Source organism: Triticum aestivum, chromosome 5D (assembly GCF_018294505.1).
Source record: "Triticum aestivum cultivar Chinese Spring chromosome 5D, IWGSC CS RefSeq v2.1, whole genome shotgun sequence".
Classification (NCBI taxonomy): Eukaryota; Viridiplantae; Streptophyta; class Magnoliopsida; order Poales; family Poaceae; genus Triticum; species Triticum aestivum.
Window position 1 is genome coordinate 394,752,704 of NC_057808.1, and position 11,329 is coordinate 394,764,032.

Sequence of the window (11,329 nt, forward strand, 5' to 3'; positions counted from 1 at the left end):
ATCATCCACAATCACCAAGCAATACTTTCTACCCCCAAGACTATCAAAGGATGGAGGCCCAAAGAGATCCATGTGAAGGAGCTCCAAGGGTCTCTTTGAGTAGATGATAGTCGTGGGAGGGTGAGCCTTCTCATGTAGCTTTCCTTCGATGCAAGCACTTCAAGCACGATCTTTGGCAAAACTAACATTTGTTAGTCCACGGACATGGTCCCCTTTGAGAAGACTTTGCAAAGATCTCATATTGACGTGGGGTAAACGGCGATGCCAAAGCCATCCCACATCAACTTTGGCCATTAGGCATGTCGCGGTCTTAGTGGGTCGCTCCGAAAAGTTAATCACATAGAGACCGTTCTCGACATGCCCAACAAAGGCTAATTTAAGAGTCTTGCTCCACAAGAGGGCCACGGTATCAACATCGAAGAAAGTGGCAAAGCCCATGAGTGCAAGTTGACGAACGGAAAGTAGATTGTAAGAAAGGGACTCAACAAGCATGACTCGCTCGATCGTGAGATCATGAGAAATGACAACCTTGCCAAGACCCAATACCTTAGAAGACGAGGCATCACCCCACTCGACGTTGGTGGGCATACAGGGGATCTTGTGCACGTCCATCACCAAGTCCTTGCTTCCGGTCATATGATTTGTTGCTCCACTATCGAGCAACCATGATCTCCCACCGGAAGCAAACACCTACAAGAGATCAATGCTTGGTTTTAGGTACCCATTTTGTAATGGGTCCTTTGATGTTAGTAACAAGGGTCTTAGGAACCCCAATAGACCATTCAATGTACTCATAAGGAGAACCAACAAATAGCATAAACATGCTCATCACTAGCACGACACAACACATAAGAAGGGTTAAAGTCGCCGGCTTTGTTGGAAGGGGTGGCATTGCCCTTTTTGACATCACCACCCTTCACATTGTTCTTCTTCTCCTTAGGAGCACCCTCCCTCCTTCACAAAAGTTTGCTTGAGAGGGGGAGGTCGTTTGGTCTTGTCGTTCTTCTTCTTGTTCTTGGACTTGGGTGCGAACCCAACTCCCTCCTTGGCAACAACTTCCTTTTGATTGCTCAAAAGGTCATTGAGATTCTTCTCACCTTGTATGCAAGACACAAGGCCTTTCTCAAGTTGCTCCTTCAACTTGGCATTCTCCTCCACAAGATGCACATGCTCACAACACGGGTTAGTAGCATTTGCATTATCAATTAAGACCATATGAGGAGAAGTGGCTTTCTCCTTGGTTAGCTTCACTTGAAGTTGATCATGAGACTCCTTGAGGCTAGCATGAGCACCCTTCAAGACCTTGTGGGCCTTGTAGAGTATATCAAACTCCTCCTTGAGTCTAGCATGGTCAACCCCAAGTTTAGCCTTCTTGGAATTCAGCACACGAGATACAACAAGAGCATGATCAAGATCTTTCTTTAATTTAGCATGGTCATTGTTGTGTGACTCCTCAAGAGCCAAACGATGCCCACGCTCTTCCTCAAGAGCATTAGAGATATCCGATATCTCATTGGCATAGTCACGACTATGACCTTCCATCTTAGAGATGGTTTCTTCATGAGCCTCGATCATGTCATTGGCTTCACCAAGTTGTTCCAAGAGAGCAATGAAATGCTTCTTGGATTTGCCCTTGAGTATACTCATAAAAGACTCAAATTCATTCACTTCCTCATTAGACCCCTCACTTTCATCAATGCAACCCGTCAAGGAGGGATTAGTAATGATGGTGGTTTTGATGTTGGGGGTTACCTTGTTAGAGGCTTTAGCCATGAGGCACTTGGCGGTGATGTTCTCGTTGGGTGAATCGAAGAGAGACACCCGTGGAGTTGTGGCAATGGCAACGGAGGCCATGGTCATTGCTTCACCATCTTCATCATCATTGTCATCCTCATGGTATTGTTCTTGAACCACCAACCCTCGAGTAGGAGTCTTTTTGGTGAAGTTGTTCTTATTGGGGAAGGACTTGGCTTTGTCTTTTCGGATGAGCTTGCCACCATTGTCTTCCCGCTTCTCGTAAGGGCAATCCACAACAAAGTGGCTCACATTGCCACAATTATAACATGTTCTCACACGTTGCTTGCCCTTGAAACCACTTGAGTTGTTCTTGTTGAAGTTGGGCCTTGTGTTCTTCTTGCTCCAAAATTGCCTTGAAGCAAGAGCCATGTGCTCATGATAATCATACTTGGTATCTTCGGGGTTGATCTCCTCATCTTCCTCTTCTTCTTATTCTTCCACATAAACCTTGGCCTTCAAGGCAAGGTTGGGCTTCTTTGCTCTTTGAGCACGCAACACCGCGTTGTCGGCGGTCTTGTCCAAGATCCTCATTGCCACAAAATCATCCAACACTTCATTTGAGGACAAGGAGTGGAAGTCCGGTCTTTGACGGATGACGGAGGACATGGCCTTGTGGTAGGGCATCATGGCCTTGAGGAACTTGAGCTTGATCCAATTGTCATCTGTATCCTTACTCCCATGATCTCAGAGTAAGACCGCGAGAGTGGTCAATCTCCGGTAAAGTACACGAGGTTCTTCATCTTCATTCATTGCAAATTCATCGGCTTCATCTTGCACCACTTCATAGTTGGAGCGTTGAATGCTAGTGCTTCCCTTGTAGAGGGAAACAACATGGTGCCATGCTTCCTTGGCCATAGTGAATGGTCGGAGATGAGCAATGTCTTCCGGTGGAATTGTATCTTGAATGATGAAGAGAGCATTCTCGTTGAATTGATTATCCGCGGCTTCTCTTGGAGTGAAGTTGCTTGGGTCATGCGGATAGAAACCTTCTTCAATAATTCTCCAAAGATTAGTGTTAACATGTTTTAAATGACGCTTAAAGCGATAGACCCAAGCATCAGAATCTTCATTTTTTACAATCTTAGGAGGAGGGCCGGCATGATTTAAATGAGTAGAGGGAATTGGTCCTCCATAAGTAAGTGGAGGTTCCACCTGGGCAAAGATGCCGGTGCCATTTCTACCACTAGTAGAAGGACCCTTTTCACTAGTAGCTTCCCCCTTGTCGGAGTTAGCATCCGTCACCTTGTTAGTGGGATCACCCAGTTTCATCGGCGAGGTAGATAGTTTAAGTCCTTCTAAGAATTTATTAAACATGCTTTCAACCTCGGTTGTCATGGAGGTTTTCAATGTGTCCAAAGCCACATTGAATTCCTCACGAGAGGCCGCGGTTCCCCCATCGGCCGTAGGCGAGCTCGGATTCACACCAGAGTGCTCCTCCCCACCGTCTACGGTGTCAACCATACTCTTCGTACGACAAAGTCCTTAATAAAGAGACAAGGCTCTGATACCAATTGAAAGGATCGATATAGTTTACTAGAGGGAGGGGTGAATAGGCAACTAACAATTTTTAGCTTTTCTTTACCAAATTCAACTTTGCATCAAAGTAGGTTGTCTAGATATGCAACTAGGTGAGCAACCTATATAATGCAACAACAACAAGTACACACGCAAGCAAGGGATATAACACAAATAAGCTTGAACAAGTAAAGACACGAGATAACCAAGAGTGGAACCGATGGAGACGAGGATGTGTTACCGAAGTTCCTTCCTTTTGAGGGGAAGTACATCTCCGTTAGAGCGGTGTGGAGGCACAATGCTCCCCAAGAAGCCATTAGGGCCACCGTATTCTCCTCACGCCCTCACACAATGCGAGATGCCGTGATTCCACTATTGGTGCCCTTGAAGGCGGCAACCGGACCTTTACAAACAAGGTTGAGGCTCTCTCCACAACTTAATTGGAGGCTCCCAACGAAACCCCGGAGCTTCACCACAATGGAATGTGGCTCCGAAGTGACCTCTTCCGTCTAGGGCGCCCAAGCACCCAAGAGTAACAAAATCCACACACGAAAGTATGGGGGAATCAAATATCCTTTGGTAGAAGTGTAGATCTAGGTCTCCTCCTTCAATTCCTAGCAAATCAACGAATTTGAGTGGCTAGAGAGAGAGATCGAGCAAGAGAGCTTTAATGGCAGTAATGGAGGAGAGAGAGAGGCAAGAGGTAGGTGGGAGGTAGGAGAAGCACCTCCTTAAATAGGCCCCCAAAGATCCAACCATTATGTGCAGAAACGCATAGGAGCGGAACTTCCGGTGGCGCACCCGGTGGTACCGGTTTATCGAAACAAACCGGAACTACCGCACAACCACCGCTTAACTACCGGGCCATATACAGAAGGTAAACCCCTCAGGCCGGTAGTTGGACCAGAGGTTGGACCGGAACTACCGCTGGGCCAACAGTTCCTGGGCGGTGGGGTCCGAGGCGGTACTACCGCCGTGAACACCGGTAGTACCGGTTTATCAAGACAAACCGGAACTACCGTCCCACCACCACTCTATAACCGCACCCGGTACAGAAGGGAGTCACCCCAGAGCGGTACTACGGGTGGTGGTAAGACCGGAACTACCGGCCAGCGGTACAACCGCCAAGAGCAGGACTGCACAGAACAATGGATGGGGAACCTCTCTCTCCTCGAACGGAGGGTATATGGTGGGTGCAGAGAATGTGTACGTGAAGGATTCACCCAATACCTTCCGATGCGGATTCCCTCTTAATAGTACAGATATCCTACGACCAAAGGAAATAAAACGTCGGAAACTCCGTCTTCGATCTTTTCCGCACAGAGGGAAACCTAACCGTCTTGCGCCACACAGAGTGTACCTGAGAAAACTATGGCGCACGATTAGTCCACGTGTGTTGTCATCATCACCATAACCCTAAGGCAAAGGATGCCCTTACAACATGCCTAATGGCTAAAGTTGATGTGGGATGGCTTTGGCATTGCCGTTTATCCCATGTCAATATGAGATCTTTGCAAAGTCTTCTCAAGGGGGACCATGACCGTGGACTAACAAGTCTTAGTTTTTCCAAAGATCGTGCTTGCGGTGCTTGTATCGAAGGAAAGTTACATGAGAAGGCTCACCCTCCCACGACTATCATCTACTCGAAGAGACCCTTGGAGCTCCTTCACATGGATCTCTTTGGGCCTCCATCCTTTGATAGTCTTGGGGGTAGAAAGTATTGCTTGGTGATTGTCGATGATTACTCAAGGTACACTTGGGTATATTTCTTCAAGAGGAAGAGTGAAACTCAACAAACTGTTATCGACCTTGCAAATGAAGCTCAACGTCAACACGATGCAAAGATGTTGACAATAAAAAGTGACAACGGCACCGAGTTCAAGAACTACACCTTGGATGAGTTTCTTAGTGATGAGGGGATCAAGCATAGATATTCCGCACCATACACCCCTCAACAAAATGGTGTTGCGGAGAGGAAGAATCGAACGTTGATGGATGCGGCAAGGACCATGATGGCGGAGTTCAAGTCTCCTTACAACTTTTGGGCCGAAGCCAACAACACCGTGTGTCATGCATCCAACCGGCTCTATCTCCGCAAAGGCTTGAACAAGACTTCATATGAAATACTCACCGGTAACAAGCCCAACCTCAAGTACTTCAGGGTGTTCGGTGTAAGTGTTTCATTCTCAAGAAAGGTGTTCGTTTGTCTAAATTTGAGGCTAGAGCTCATGAGGGCATATTTGTTGGTTATGCTACAAACTCTCATGTTTACCGTGTCCTCAACAAGTCCACAAGACTCATTGAGGAGACGTGTAACATGGAGTTTGACGAGAATAACGGCTCCCAAGTGGAGCAAAGTGGTACTTGTGATGTAGGTGATGAAATTCCTCCCCAAGCCATAAGAAGAATGGGTGTTGGTCACATCCTACCCATTGAGGAACCCCTTGTGGCCGAAGGAGAAGGACAATGCTCCACTCAAGTGGAGCCATCACCGACGCAAGACCCACACGCTTCCGAAGAACAAAGTGAAGGCCCTCAACCACATGAATAAGACCAGGGGCAAGATCAACCTCAAGATGGTGGTAAGTCACCAAGTGATGCCCAAGGTCGAGTTCTCCCTTCCGAGCAAGTTCAAGATCAAGAGCAAGCTCAAGATCAAGAACAAGCTCAAGACGGCGCTCAAGATGATCAAGTTTCTGCTCCTCTTTTCACACCTGAGGAGGAATTAGGGCGTCGTGCCACTAAGATTGCATCCAAACTCACAACCAAAGGTCATCTCATGGAGAATGTGGTTGGAAGCCTAAGAAAGGGGGTAAGCACTCGTAGCCAATTAGCAAACTATTGTGAACATCACACGTTTGTTTCTTGTGTCGAACCCCAAAAGGTCTATGAGGCGCTTGAGGATCCGGATTAGCTCAATGCCATGCATGAAGAACTCAACAACTTCGAGCACAACCAAGTGTGGAGATTGGTGCCAAGGCCAACGGGGAATCATAATGTCATTGGAACCAAGTGGATATTCAAGAACAAGCAAGATGCTCATGGGATCATTGTTTGCAACAAGGCTCGGTTGGTGGCACAAGGCTACTCCCAAGTCGAGGGTATTGACTACGGTGAAACATTTGCTCCCGTTGCTCGCCTTGAATCTATTCGTTTATTGATTGCTTATGCTTCTGATCATAATTTTAAGTTGCAACAAATGGATGTGAAGAGTGCTTTTTTTAATGGTCCTATTAATGAGTTAGTGTATGTCAAACAACCCCCGGGGTTTGAGGATCCCTATTTCCCCGATCATGTGTACCAACTCGACAAGGCACTCTATGGCCTTAAACAAGCCCCACGTGCGTGGTATGAGCATCTTACCGAGTTGTTGCAAGATTGTGGGTTCGAAATTGGGAAAATCGACCCCACTCTTTTTACTAAGAAGGTCAAAGGGGAGTTGTTTGTATGCCAACTATATGTTGATGATATTATCTTTGTTCCCCTAACAAAGCTTTCAATGAGGAATTTGCCGCTCTCATGACCTCAAAGTTCAAGATGTCTATGATGGGAGAGTTGAAGTTCTTTCTCGGGTTCGAAATCAAGCAAAGAAGAGAAGGAACCTTCATCAACCAAGCGAAATACACTCAAGACATGCTCAAGAGATTCAAGCTAAGTGATGTCAAGCCGGTTTCCACTCCAATGCCCGTCAAATTCCAACTTGACATAGATCCCAATGGTAAAGCAGTGGATCAAAAGGTATATCGCTTCAAGATTGGCTCCCTGCTTTACCTTTGTGCATCTAGACTGGATATCATGTTGAGTGTGGGAATTTGTGCACGGTTTCAAGCCGCACCTAAGGAAAGCCACATTGTGGCGGTCAAGCGAATCTTTCGATATTTGGCTCATACCCCAAACTTTGGCTTATGGTACCCAAGAGGAGCCAACTTCGATCTTTTGGGCTATACAGACTCAGATTGGGCGGGAGACAAAGTGGATAGGAAGTCCACCTACGGAAGGTGCCAATTGCTTGGTTGCTCTTTGGTGAGTTGGTCTTCTAAGAAGCAAAGTTGTGTATCTCTCTCGTCCACCGAAGCGGAGTATGTGGCCGCCGGTAGTTGTTGTGCTCAACTTCTATGGATGAGGCAAACTTTGAAGGATTACGGTGTCACTTGTGACGAAGTGCCTCTTTGGTGTGACAATGAAAGTGCCATCAAGATCGCTCTCAACCCGGTGCAACACTTCAAGACGAAGCATATTGAGATTCGGTATCACTTCATCCGGGATCACATTAGGCGAGGGGAGATCAAGCTCAAGTATGTCAACACTCATGATAACCTTGCAGATATTTTCACGAAGCCCTTGGATGAGCAAGATTTCGCGAGTTAAGGCATGAGCTAAATATCATTGATTCGAGAAATGTAGCTTGAACCCTTGCACACCCCACCATACTCAACTTGATATCTTGTTTAGGTGTAGGCATGGACATAGGGGGAGTGTTGTTCTCTCAATGAACTCTCCCTCCCCCCATTATGCATAAATTGATCAACTCTTTCACATTAGCCATTTTGATGGTACTTGTGCTTCAAAGACGAGTTTTGGTCATGGGCCTAAGGATAATTCTTCGTGGTGCCATACCAATTGACTCATACGTAGGTGGCTCCGGCCACTGCCCTCTCTTTTTGAGAGTTTTGTTTCGTGTTTTGGTCTTCGTTGTCTTTTGCCTTCGTTTGAGCCGTGTTTGTGTTTGTGTTGTCTCGTGTGCTAGCTCTTGGTGTGTCCGTTTGCGTGAAGGTTGCGTTGCAAAGGCTGTTTTCCTCTCTTGTTTGCGAAACTTGCATTTTTCTTGGGTCTACGGTACTACCGTGGCTTGCCACGGTACTACCGCAGGAGCTTTGCACGGTACTACCGCAACCAGCACGACAGTAATTTTTTACTGCCGCTGGTCGAGCGGTACTACCACCCAGCATGCGGTACTTCCGCCCGGGGGTACTACCGCAATGACCCGCGGTACTACCACGCAGTCGTGAGCGCGTGGGGGTTAAGAGCGGGCAAGGGGAGTTCTAACTTCCCCATACCCATTCAACTCCTTGTCCCCACGCCGCCTCTCTCTCCCCTGCCCAAGAACGGCGCCGGAGGATCTCGCGGTATCTCCGTCTCCGGCCGCTCTCCTCGCATTCTGATCGGTGAGATCGTTCCCCACCTCGCCCTCTTGCCATGGACCAAGGTTTCTCCCCAAATCCCTCGCTCTTTGTTTAGTTGTTTTGTCTCTAGGTTTTTGGGGAGATGCATGTTGTTCTTGAGATTTTAGGCCAAATCTTTTCAAGAGTAGGATGGAGGAGAGTAGTAGTGCTGTAGAGATGCTATTTGGTATGTTGCCACATAGATGTTTTGATCAACCGTAGTACCGCTCCGCTGTTGTGGCTGTGCCCAGATCCGATTCACCTCAGATCCGACCCCGAGCGGTACTACCGCACCTCCCGTGCGGTACTACCGCTCTGGCCATTGTCGCCTCCTACGGTACTACCGCTCCTTAGGAGCGGTACTACCACGAGTGGCGCGGAAGTAAATTTTTACTTCCGCTCCAGGCGCGGTACTACCGTGCCATCCTGGCGCGGTACTACCGCGGCTGGAGCAGCAGTAAAAGTTTAGTTCCGCACAACGGTGCGGTACTACCGTTGCAGTCGAACCTTCCCTATGGAAACTACCCAATGTTATTTATACTTCTTTCATTTTTTTTGCTATGGTCTTTGCATTGATCCTTCTCGCTTCTCTTGCGTGTTCTTGTGTTGTGTGTCATAGGTGGTGGCTCCGGTTCCAATGTCCGTCGGTCGAATCATGTCCGTGACACGAGCTCGAAGTGCCTGCACAACTAAGACGAAGCTCCAGAGGGCTCCAATGCCCCCCAACGCAGAACCAAGACCACCGCCACCAAGCTCAAGGAGCCAACAATGGGCATGGATGAGATACCACTGGCTGAGTTTGTCACTCGAAGGAATATCAACCCCTATGTGAATCCCCGTGCAAACTTCAGAGGGAATGATTTGTTCTGGACCAAGCAGCAGAATCTTATCTATCTGGATGTGATCAAGGCCAAGCAGAACATCTACGTGGACGTGCACTAGATTGACATGAATCATATGAGGCAGGATAAGCACCGTGACTATTTTGGTGAGGCTTTGGACCTGGTGGAGCAATTTGTCATTGAGCACATGCTTACTTTTCACCTGGACTTTGACACAGAGATTGTGGCTCAGTTCTTTGCTTCGGTCCACTTCCATTCTGATGAGGCAAGGACCATGACCTGGATGACCAATGGACAACAGATGACTGCTAAGTGGAAGGACTTCTTGGATTTGCTTCAGGTTCCTGATGAGGGGCTCGACACGCCCGTTGGTGTTCGCCCTCATGCCAACCCTGAGTCAGCCAACAAGAACAAGCTTCAGCCCTTTGTTGAGAAGACGCTTCCCAGTAAGAAGAAGGCGTGGGTGCTGAACTCTTTCCTTGACATCATGCATCGGATCTTCCGCAACTCCCTCTTTCCGCGCATCGGTGACAAGGACAAGGTGCATGCTATCTTGTGGATATGATGCTCTTTTGTGAGGAGGCGCGTCATGCTCAGACACAACCACTTGATGTCTCACATATCATGTGGTGCGAGCTACAGTTTGCGGTGTTCAACCGTAAGGTGCCCGTCTATAGACCTTACATGTTCCTCTTGATCACGAAGACTTGGGAGAAGCTCTATCCCGATGATGAGTTTGTTGCCCCCAACTGGATTCGTCATGAGCCCATCAAGCTCCGCATCAAGAGCCAATGGGCTAACACCATTACCCTGAAGGAAATATACCCTAGAGGCAATAATGAAGTTATTATTTATTTCCTTATTTCATGATAGATGTTTATTATTCATGCTAGAATTGTATTAACCGGAAACTTAGTACATGTGTGAATACATAGACAAACAAAGTGTCACTAGTATGCCTCTACTTGACTAGCTCGTTGAATCAAAGATGGTTAAGTTTCCTAGCCATAGACATGAGTTGTCATTTGATTAACAGGATCACATCATTGAAGAATGATGTGATTGACTTGACCCATTCCGTTAGCTTAGCACTTAATCATTTAGTATGTTGCTATTGCTTTCTTCATGACTTATACATGTTCCTATGACTATGAGATTATGCAACTCCCGTTTATAAGGGGAGTCTTCTTCTCCGAGTTGACTACCTCTTCCACCTCCAAGCTCCATTGATGCTCTAAGCTCCATTTTCGCCCGATCTCTCTCCCTAGCCAATCAAACTTGTTGATTCTCTAGGGATTGGTTGAGAAGGCCCCGATCTACACTTCCACCAAGAGAAATTTGATTCCCCCCACTAATCCCTTGCGGATCTTGTTATTCTTGGGTGTTTGAGCACCCTAGACGGTTGAGGTCACCACGGAGCCATAGTCCATTGTGGTGAACCTTCGTGGTGTCGTTGGGAGCCTCCAATTAAGTTGTGGAGATTGCCCCAACCTTGTTTGTAAAGGTTCGGTCGCCGCCTCCAAGGACACCAATAGTGGAATCACAGCATCTTGCATTGTGTGAGGGCGTGAGGAGAATACGGTGGCCCTAGTGGCTTCTTGGGGAGCATTGTGCCTCCACACCGCTCCAACGGAGACGTACTTTCCCTCAAAGGGAAGGAACTTCGGTAACACATCCTCGTCTCCATCGGTTCCGCTTTTGGTTATCTCTCACCTTTACTTGTGTAAGCTCATATTGCGTTGTATCCTTTGCTTGTGTGTCACATGGAGATGCTTAAGACCGACACGATGCAAGAGTTCTTTGCAGACGTATTTTAGTTCTATATACAACCATTTTTATAAATTTCTTCGACAAGTATTTCCGGACGGAGGGAGTAGAAAATCCGCGGGTTCTGCCTAATTAATTATGGACTGGGTTGGATTGACATATTTAATACTCTCTCCGTTCCTAAAATAAGTCTTTTTAAGATTAAAATATGGATTACATACAGATGTGTATAGACATATTTTAGAG